The 11,694-nt window shown below is 38.1% G+C and overlaps 1 pseudogene; it reads left to right on the top strand.

The window, feature by feature from the left end:
* The first annotated feature begins 1,985 nt into the window (after positions 1 to 1,985).
* Positions 1,986 to 2,597, top strand: LOC102488489 (casein kinase II subunit alpha pseudogene; annotated as a pseudogene).
* The last annotated feature ends 9,097 nt before the right edge of the window (positions 2,598 to 11,694 follow it).

Below are 11,694 nucleotides of genomic sequence, written 5' to 3'. Positions count from 1 at the left end.
AGAACATAGGAGATATTACATTTGTTTTTCTCTGTGATTTAAAGAGCTAAAACTAGTATATTCCCCCTGATAAACACACCGTCTATCTATCCCCACAGAAACCAGTCTGTGCAAGTTAATTGCTTAGACCTGACAGTGCAGAGAACAGCATTAATAAATGGGGTGTACTGGGTTGTAGAAAGAACAGATGTGAGTTTTCTGCTCCACTGTACGATGAATTAATTCTCTAGCTCTCCATTTATATACTGTGGTCACTATTTGAAGACCTGTGTTTAAAGACTCCATGGTAAAGCACTCTTCCTGTAGAAGCCACTATTTCAAAAGTCTCCAGTGGCATTTAAAATTTCTACTTTCAGACATAGTCCTTTTTTATAGTCTTGGGAAGCAAGGTGAGGGTTTACTTGAGATACCACTGAAATATGATCTTTGTTTCTGGTTGTTCTAAATAATTTGTGCTTACAGACCAACTGCCTGGAGAAACTAGAATTGAACAATTACCTATAACTTTACCCTATTGGAAAATGTAATGGACATTCACTTCGTAATAAATTTTGCCATTTAATTTTTTATCTGACATAAAGAATGCAGTTTTAATCTCCTAGGGATGAAGCATCATTTAGGGCCTTGGAAAACTGATCAATAAAAGAAATGTGTATATTTAAATATCACACCAAATAAAGTGCCCTTTTTTTGGTCATAAATTTCATTATTTGATGTCAAATGTCACGTAAACCTTATGGGTATTGCCTCTCTGTGTGTAGACCAAACACTTGCGGATGAAAAGTATCCTGAGACTATTTTACTAGACAGAAGTTAAAAATAGAGGAATATTTTTTTCTAGCTTCTACTATATTCCAAGCACCATACTAGGTATGTGAGCTACCACGGCATGATCAATCATCACAATAGTCTTGTGTAATGCTAAGAAGCTCTGCCATGAAGCGGTACTTTCTTTATTAAGACTCAGCTCCTCATCTGTAAAAGATGGAGTTCAATTGTACATAACTCATAAAGATTCCAAGAGTTATGCATTGAAATGGCTTAGCTCTGTCCTTGCATTAAAAGCTCTCTTCATTAGCTACATAGAACCTATGAGTTAAAGAATGGGCAATAAATGAAGAAACAAAGTGCTTTCTATTTAATGTGGCGCAAGTTCATGCTCTGTAAGAGAAAAGGCTTGAATTTATACCCAAGCAATCTCTAAGTATCCACATCCTCCACATTCACTTAATGTTTAACTGCTTTCTATGCTAGCAATCCATATGCATTGTTTCCCTAGAAAAAGGTACTTCATGACAAAGGTAATATTATTTTCATTTTACAGATGAGGAAACTGCAGGTCAAAGACATTGAGTATTCCTGAGCTGACAAGGTACATGCAGGAAACAAAACCTCAAAACCAGTTCAACTACATAGCAAACTTTTTTTTTTTTTCGTAGTCAAGACTTCTTTCTGTGACTAGCACAATTACTTGAAATCTGTGTTGTTCAAAGACCAAGGCGGGTGTTCATGACACAGATATTTACAATATCTGCCAGTGGGATATTGTTGGGACCGCCTCTCAAATTCTCCAAAATCTTTATTTCACGCTTAATTTTCCTCTTTTTCACTGGCTTGAGAATTTTAAAAACTACTTTTTCATTATTTGCAATGTTGATGCTGTCAACTATTTCACTGTATTTGTCCCAGGCTAATTTTGGAACCAGCTGGTAGACATCTTGATTTCCCCATTCCACCACATGTGACTCGTAATCCCAGTACTCTCAGAGTCTGTGTGTATTAACATCTGTGTAAACTCTGGCCCTGCTTGGCACGGGTCCCGACATGTCAGAAGGGTGAGCGAACAAAGTTGGACTTGATGTCTGGAGATCTGGCAGTTACCATGTTCAGAGGCAGCTGGGGCTAAGACCCTGTTTCAAACTTAACTTCTTCAAACTGGTGGAAGCGGCAGCGGCAGTGGCTGCTCTCCTCTCTCCTCACACTGATACTTCAAAGGTCCTGAGCTACTCGTCGACTATGAGATGTATGATTATAGTTTGGATATGTGGAGTTTGGGCTGTATGCTAGCAAGTCTGATCATCCAGAAGGATCCATTTTTCCATAGACATGACAATTAGGATCAGTTGGTGAAGATAGCCAAGATCTTGGGGACAGAAGATTTATGTCACTATATTGACAAATACAACATTGAATTAGATCCATGTTTCAATGATATCTTGGGCAGACACTCCTGTTAACAATGGGAAGGGTTTGTGCACAGTGAAAGCCAGCACCTTGTCAGCCCTGAGGCCTTGGGTTTCCTGGATAAGCTGCTGCGATATGATCACCAGTCACGACTTACTGCAAGAGAGGCGATGGAGCACCCTATTTTACACTGTTGTGAAAGACCAAGCTCGAATGGGTTCGTCTAACATGGCAGGGGGTAGCCGGCCTGTCAGCAGTGCCAATATAATGTCAGGAATTTCTTCAGTACCAGCCCCTTCAGCCCTCGGACCTCAGGCAGGCTCACCAGTGACTGCTGCTGACAAGCCCCTCGGGATCCTGTTCCAGCTGCCGCTGGCGCTCAGCAGTCAGTAGTGGCCCCATCTGTCCCCTGATGCCTGAGCAGAGGTGAGGAAGTCCACCTTCTCCTTTTGCAGCTTGTGCCTGGTGGGGAGGGTGAAACACTTCAGAAACACTGTCTGAACCATTGCTTGTGGATTTATAGTAGTTGAGTCATAAAAAAAAAAAAAATTATGATGATGATAGGCTGATTTTCTTTTTTTTTTTTTTTTAACTTGAACTTTTCATAATACAGGGGATTCCCTAAAAAATTATCTGCAAGTGGAATATTTCACAAATATTCCCCCCCTTCCAAATTCAGTTCTTTATTACTAACAAACAAAGATAAACTAGCCTTGATCCAGGTTGCTGCATTTGGATAGAGATTTCTTCCCATTCCCACCATTGCTCCCCACCACTCCACACTTGGGGGGTTCAGATCTTGTGCCCTTCTCCAGAGATTACAAAAACATAACTTCTCAAGGGTGGCTGGGAGGAAGGAGACCAGAAGGAAAGGAGGACCCAGTCTGTAAGCAGTGTACTGCTAGTCACTCTTATCACTTTACTCCAGAAGTGCTTCACTGGGGTTATCCTGGTGATGCTAATGAAAGTGTGTCTTAGTTACATTGAGATGTTGAAATCTACCAGATGCTCAGACAGATCCTGAAAACTTCTGTTCAGTATGAATCATGTCTTATTGACCTAATCTTAAACCCAACTCATACTTTTAGTTTGCGTTTAAAGTTGTGATACCTTCCCTCCCAGGCTGAATCCCTTGGTCTTTTCCCTTTTCATTTCCCAACATGCTGTACTCCATAGCTAGTAGGGGAGGGGGGAGGCAAAAATCTTTTTCAGTTTTCTTTGACTTAGCCATTTTGAATTGAGTTAGTTCCTGGGCATAACTGACGGATTTTTAAAAAAGAAACACTGTCTATAGAGGTTTCACGCTAGCAACTCCAAGAGCTAATGGGAGGCGTGTCCACATGGAGTTTCATTTTACGCTTTCTACCTTCTTGTCCTCTTATCCTCCCCTTTCCTCACATGCCATCTGGTGAGAAGACCTGCTTCTCCTTCTTGTAAATGTATCTGAGAGGTAGGAGCAGAGCCACTGTCTCCAGTGAAACTGAAACAGTAGACCTGCAATTGTGGAGAAACTATAAACTCTTGTTACAGCCCCTGCCACCCCTTGCTGTGTGTACATATATAATACTTTGTCCTTCATGTGTGAAAGATCCAGTGTTGAAATTCTTTGTTGTAAACAAACATTTGGTTTTATTTATCAAGGTTAGATTAAAAACAAAAAAGATTTTCACTGACCATTTGCCAAATAATACTGAATCAGAAATGAATTTATAAGACAAAATAATTTAGAGCTCTCAAGATATCATTAGCTCTTATAGACTGACGGGTAGCCAGGAAAGGACCTAATAGTCTTATAACTCAAATTGACTAATTTTAAGATCCAGAATGGATAATCTAATGTTCCAATAAAATATACCTCAATCAAAAAATGAGATTTTTTTGTTTAAGGGTTGACATTTAACATAAGAAAAAGAAGGTAAAAGCAATAGATCATTGGTAGGGTTGACCTAAGGAAAATACGAAGCCATATATGCTGAGAAACCTTCTCATGTGAAAAATCCAAAGCATTATGAGTGCTAACCACATAATGGATTTTTTTTAAAAGAGAGACTTTTATTAAAGGGCATGTGCACTCACTAGAAAGAGAGAGATAGAAAGCAAGAAATCACTCCCCAGGGGAGATGGCCATGAAGCAATACCTTCTCTGGGATTTTGGGCACTCACAGGCACCCAGCATGAGTTTTAAGCCACCAAGTCTGGAACTCAAACTGTGGTTGGTCCTGTGGGAGTCCAGCTATGCAACCACTACACCATCTTCTGGTCCCCGTAATGGAAATTGTCAGAACTTTGATGCTTAGAACAATCAAAGTATAAAGCTCTGCATTTGCATTTATCTTTTCATTTCAATTGATACTTAAATATGTTTTCACAAAAACTCCACTTTTGTGTATGGTTGACGTCACTCTCACACCAACACACTATGCTCTTCTATTGACTTTCTGTGAGTTCTAGAAATTGATTTATGGCACCCTGGTGGGGTGATCACATGGAGTGTCCCTATACCTGTACACAGCTTGAACCCTAGTCAAAGCCTCCAGAAAACTCCACAAGAGATTTCCAGAGATGTAGCTCCTTTCTTTACAGGATTTTGCCCTGCAAAATTCATCTGCCTTGGTCTTCTTGAACTCCTTCTTTGACCTTTCAACTCAGTGACACAGGGCTCTGTTTGGGTCTCACCTTTCTAATTGTTGTCACTAGGCAGAAAGCCAGAAGTGTTATAGGATTCACTTCATTTGTTTCTCTTTCCTCAGGGACCACCACCTTCTTCTGCATGGTGTCTAATACGTGAAACTAGTTGCTTTAAATATCTTTCCCCTACTATTTTTTTTTCAATTTTTTGCATGGCTATAAGTCAAATATTATCTTCTCTTCTTGAAAGAGAGAAATGAAAGTCTTAAAATATCCCATAATTTGTAACGGCTGCTTTATCATTAGACACCAAAACCTTTGTGCCCAAAAGAACTTATTAGAATTCCCAGTATCCTTATGTGTTTATGTAAAATGTCCTTTTGCTTCCATTTGAAAAACATAAATTTTCTACCTTGGTGCCTAAATACACTGCTGGTCAATTGCTTAAAGTGACTTAATATAAAGTGTAATTGTGCCCAAATATTTTCATACTTTTCTAACCAAGACATGGTATATATTTTAGATCTGTGGCATATAAAAGTCTTTTCAAATGTTTGTTTCCTTATGTGTACTGTTAAGCTGCCCTTCAAATTGTAAAAGAAAAAAAATTAAACACAAGAATGTTAATTGAATGGCTATAAAGTTTTCACAGAAAGGCTATTACAACCTGTAATGCATCATCAGGAAGCTTTTTCATACTGTTGCATTCATTTTTCTTGACCTCAAAGTCAATCTCATTGTGTTTTTAGTTGCCAGATTTTATAGCTCAAAGAAACCACATGTCTGTGAGTTACACTAGAAAACCAAAAACTGTTATTGAAAGCTGAGGTTTGTGTCTCAGTCACCTACTGGTAAGGTTATTGTGGTAGAATTCTAAGATGATCCCCTAGTTTCACAGCTCCTGGTGAACATCCTCAGGGCAATCCTCTCCCCTTTAGCACTGAATTTGTAAATACAGCTCAGCTTGTGTCACTCCTGTGATTAGTTTACTATTTAAACTAATTGCAGAATTGTGAAGGGAATTTTACAAACAATTAAATTATAAATTAGTTCTTTTTTTTAACGTTTTGTTGTAGGATGTGAGTGGTCACTGGAGACAGAAACAGAAAAAGGAGAGTGAGAAAGCACTACTCAGGAGAATGTCCACATTACAATGCCTTCTCTTCCATCTTCCTCTTGATATTTTTAGGCAAGCACACACATGCACCCAGCATGTTTTTTTTTTATTTATTTTTATTTATTTATTTATTTATTTATTTATTTATTTATTTTTATTTATTTCATTTTCTTCTATACATTCAATCACATTATTTGACTTACAAACTGGATATGCCACTGTGGAGAACAATTTGGAGATTCCTCAAAAATCTACAAATAGAACTACCATATGATCCAGCAATCCCACTCCTTGGTATCTACCCAAAGGACAGAAGAATACTTCATCGGAAAAGTGCTTGCACTTCGATGTTTATTGTGGCACTATTCACTATTACTAAGTCATGGAAACAACCCAAAAACCTACAGACAGACAAATGGATAGAAAAACTGTGGCACATATACTCTATGGAATACTATTCAGCCATAAAAAACAAGCACTCAGCATGTTTTTCAGCCACCAGGCCAGAACTCAAACCATGTAGTCAACCATGTGGGATCCAAGTGCCTTAACCTCCATGCCATCTGCTGGCCTCACAAATCAATTCCATTTTGAGTTGTACAAAAGAGATTATCACAGAAGGGCCTGGCCTAATTAAGTAAACTGTTTAAAAGAGAGTTTAGGTCTTCCCTGAGAGCAAAGATTCTCCTGTTATCCTAGAAAAAGTAATTGGCTATTAGAGGATTTGTGACACACCATACCTGAAGGAACTCTAAGAGGCTTCTAGTAGCTGACTTGACCTCTGGATGAAAGATAGTAAGAAAAAAGATATCAGTTCTACACTCACCCACAAGGAACTGAACTCTGCCAATATCTGGTTAAGCCTGTAACAAGACCCTGAGTTCCAGAACATAATGCAGCCTGACCAAAACCTTTCATTCTAATCTTGTGAGACTCTTAGCAGAGGACCCAGTTATGACATGTCCAAACTTCTGACACACAGAGTCTGCATGATAATAAATATGTTATATTAAACCAGTAAGTGTTGATAATTTGTTATAAGACAATGGATAACAAATACAGCTATGCTGGTTAGTAAAATATTGAGTGATTTCTGTCAGTTTATACATGGTCTCTGCCTAATCTCCTGAGTGCTCCTGTACTTCTACTCATTCCTGAGGCTATCACTGTGGACTTACTGATGTCCCTACAGTGTAGCAACTAAAGGGTTAACATTTGAAGCAGCAGGGAATTCCAGGACCCTGCTTCATCAGTGAGGCAGTTTAGTTCCTGCTTAAGCAGTTATCAAGTTATATGTTAGTGTATATAATAACATTTGTGGAAAACAAATGGATGTATAATAGGTAATGATGTGTTATATAACATATATGACTATATATCTGAAAGGCTTCAAATAATTGTTGAAATTAGAGAGGACAGAAGTCCTTGCCTACATGGGGCTTACCCATGAGCTAAAGAAGAGAGAGAACAGAGAACCAAATGAACAAATAAGGTTTTTGTCCAGAGGTCAATAGGATCTGCATGACTGAAACATCTACTTCACAGCTAGAGTTTGCCAACTTAGGGTCTTGAGCTGCCTTATTTTGTCAAAGCTGTCTCCTTGGCTTCTTTTGTATATTCTATGATGATGATGACGGCAGTGATAATACCATAGCACTAACCACCACAGATATGCATACAGTGTTTTCTCTGTGCCAGGCATGGTGATGCTTGCTTAGCATGCATTGTCTCATGTATTAAACTCAACAATTCTGTTATTTGAGTACTTTTTGAAACAGTTTTTGAACATACACTATAGTCATATGCATATAACATATGATATATAACATAGCACATGTGATATTCAAAGTATTTGACAACTAGAATGACATCATTAGTAACCCAGAAAAGTGATGAAGAGTGATTGTCAGGAAAGTACTTCTCAGAAAGGTGGAATCTGAGCTGAGAATCAAAGATTGAAATAGTCAGTGATGAGACAGTCTAAAGAAGAGGAAATCAGGAAGGTAAACAAAGTCTTGTTTACAATCCTTCAGGGAATTGTAAGTTGAATTTTATTTTAAATGAATCTTATTTTATTTTAAATCTTTTGAAAGGATTTTGAATAGAAAAGTGACATGATTTAATTTTCTTTGCTTTTTAGAGAGAGATTTTTTCTATAGGGCACGGGCACTTGCCGGAGAAACAGAGACAGAAGGTGATAAATCACCTCTCATAGGGGCTGACCACACCACAATCCCTTCTCCACCACACCACAATCCCTTCTCCTCCATTCTTCCGTTGGGATCTTGGGCATGCACAAACACGTGCTTGGTGTGAGTTTTAAGCTGCTGGGTTCAGGACTCAAATCACTGTCAATTACATGGAAGTCCAGCGATATAACTATTACACCATCTACAGGTCCCTAAATTTTTTTTTTAAAAAGGTTGCTCTGTTCCTAGTTGCATTTAACCTCCAGCATCTGATAGCCATGCCACATCCCAGGGGTCATGTTTAGGGAGGTCCTCTACAATGCTATTTCTTACGCACCATGCTAGTGTCCCGTATGGCCTCTCAAGAGAGTACATTTTAGATTACCTGTTGCTACCTGTCTCACTCCTGACACTCTAGTAGTTTTTGTACTTGTTACATTTCTGAGCATATTAATGAGGTGTGTTTTTAGTTGAGGTTCATGTTCCTCCTTTTCGTAGCAGCTGGCTAAGCTATTTTAGTACAGATACAGTAGAAGAACGTTGGCGGGCTTGAACATAGCTAGAAAAAAACTTTGCTGCTGTAGTTCTGTCATTCTTTCCCATACCCTCCAGTTTAATACTGTCATTTGATGATGATATATACATATGTGTATACACACACACATATATATATTTTGGAGGGGAGAGGTTTTTGCTATACGGCATGTGTACTCGCCAGAAAGAGAGAGAGAGAGAAATAGAAAGCAAGAAATCATCCCCAGGGGGATGGCCATGCCACAATCCCTTCTCCTCCACTCTCCTTTTGGGATCTTGGGCACACATGCATAGTCACCCGCCGTGAGCTTAAGCCACTGGGTCTGGGACTTGAACCATGGTCAACTACATGGGAGTCCAGTGACATAACCATTACGCCAACTGCTAGTCCCAATGATATCATATTATGCAAGCTTTTCTAACACAGGATGGTTAATATTTGTAGTTAATGGACAGTTTTAGCTGGGTAGGGTAGATGACAGTTTTGGGCTACGTATACTGCTCCTGATGCATTATTAGCCTGGAGCAGTACCTGTTCCAGGAGTTGTCCTGCTCTGGCAGTGTACACTGAGATCTGCATGACACAGATATCTGCTTCACGTTGAGAGTTTACCAACTCAGTTTCTTGAACTGCTCTATTTTATCGCTGCTACATTGCATTCTTCACAAAGTCTCTGCTTCTTTATTCTATGTTGATAATGATGGCAATAAGATGATACTTATAATGATACAATAAAAATAACCAACACAAGTACACATCCAGGGTTATTTTTGTCCCAGACATTGTTAGTCATTAATACATATTTTCTCATATAATTCATTCAATAACTTTGTGACTTGTGTTTCACTTTAGCTTCTCTTTAAGTTTAATTATTTATTTTTCCCATGAATAAGAGAGACAGAGAGCAAGAGAGACAGAAACAGAGAGACAGTACTCATCACATGGTCCCAACACTGTAATCCACCTCCAGCTTCAGCTGACCCCAGACCATAGGCACACACATGCCCAGGGCACTGCTGGGGTTGCCTGACATAAGCTTGGACCATCCCATGGAAGTTAGCCTCACACAATGTCATGTTTTCCTGCTGTGCCCCTGTCTGGTCCCAGCGACTCATGGATAATTTTTAATATCACTTTATGGAGAAGAAAACTGTAGCCTAAAGGCTTGAAGATCATGTAGCTTGTGAGAAATGAACTCACAACTTAGACCCAGAATGGATTAAAACCCAAGGAATGTACATCCATTCATCCTTGGACTGATGAATATTTTTGTGTGTCTACACTACATTGGATACTAACTCAGTGTGCTCATAACGATGCTTTCAGTTCTACCTTGCACTGAGAAAATCCTTCCAGACTGTTGCCTGTGTATAACAAAGATAAATCCATGGTTCTATGTTCATGGTTTACCCAGAATGCTTCTCACTGTGGTTTCTTACTTGAAGCCACTTACAGGACACATAGATCAAATGGAAACTACATTATGAACACTTCATAATGTACACAACTGAATTGTTATTGAATTACTTCATAAAGACAAGAGAGTTTATATAAGAACCAAGAAGTATATTATTTAATTGATTAATACCACTATTATTCCAAAAAAGGATTTAAGACCATTAGAAAAATCATTTCCACTCATGCTGAGATTTTTTTAAAAAAAAAACATAGCCTTAAAAATGGTTATAAAAAATTAATTGAAAAGAAATTTATGTTATTAAATAATACTGTTTGGATTTGCACTTGGTCAGAAATATATTATGTTTGTATTGCTTAACCAAAAAATACCTAATGGTTTTGTTAAATTCTGTTTTTCTCCAATCATAATGTTGGAAATGGTAAGAGTTTTCTAATGTAGTCTCCTGGATTTGGCTAGCACTTGCATTCTGAAATGAAAAGTAAATCATCTTTCCTCTACTTACGAATTACAGTTAAAAGAGTACTCATTTCTCACAGGTGATTCAAATTTGTTTTCATATCGCATAAACATTTCATCTGCTTTTCATACTTGGCCTTTGTCTCTTTTTAATTTATTTTTAAAATTTCATTTTCTTTTATACAGTCAACCATATTATTTAGCTTACAATGTGAATATTTTAACATGTGAACATTTCTCCCTAGTCCAGTTGGCTAAACTATAAAATTTTGTTTGTTTACCTATCTGCCATTGAATAACATGACAAGGAAACTTACACTTCTTAAACCATAAGTAGGATATATTTTCTGGCTAACCTCATAATGGATGCAGACTTCCATACAGCGAAATAGAAACATTTTGAAAAGTACAAGTGTTCAGATATCTTATATCTTCTGGCTGTCCATAGTATCCAAATTGAATAATTAATTATATTGCTCTAAATGGAACTAATTCATAAAATGATATCATACTATTAGAACATAGAAAGTGGTCAAGTAAAATTGAAGACTAACTTCTCTTGTTCTTAGAGTATATTAACTTCGCATTTCTATATATGATTCCGTGTGTATATATCTGGACATTCACATCCTCAAAAATTCCTTTGTAAATAACTAGGTAGGACTTTGTCTTTCAATGATATTGAAAATAAAAATATACCCCTTTCTCCACTATGGCCTTCTGGTTAAAGCTGCTAGAATCCACATGACCAACAGTGTATTTAAAATCTTGGATGTGGTAGCTTGAAAAATATGCTAGGTGAGGGACCAGCAGTTAGTGTAATGGTTATGTCGCTGAACTCCCATGTAGTCGACCGCAGTTCAACTCCTGGACCCAGTGGCTTAAACTCATGCTGGGCACGTGTGCATGCCTGCCCAAGATCCTGAGGAGTATGGAGGAGAAGGGATTGTGGCATGGCCATCCCCCCTGGGGGGTGATTTCTCACTTTCTATCTCTCTGTCTTTCTGGCAAGCACACATGACCTGTAGCAGAAACCTCTAAAAAAGAAAGAAAGAAAGAAAGGAAGAAAGAAAGAAAGAAAGAAAGAAAGAAAGAAAGAAAGAAAGAAAGAAAGAAAGAAAGAAAGAAAGAAAGAAAGAAAGAAAGAAGGAAGGAAGGAAGGAAG

Source organism: Tupaia chinensis, unplaced genomic scaffold, assembly GCF_000334495.1.
Source record: "Tupaia chinensis unplaced genomic scaffold, TupChi_1.0 Scaffold000168_1, whole genome shotgun sequence".
Lineage (NCBI taxonomy): Eukaryota > Metazoa > Chordata > Mammalia > Scandentia > Tupaiidae > Tupaia > Tupaia belangeri.
Note: the sequence above shows the minus strand (reverse complement) of the source record. Positions and strands in the feature narration are given on the sequence as shown.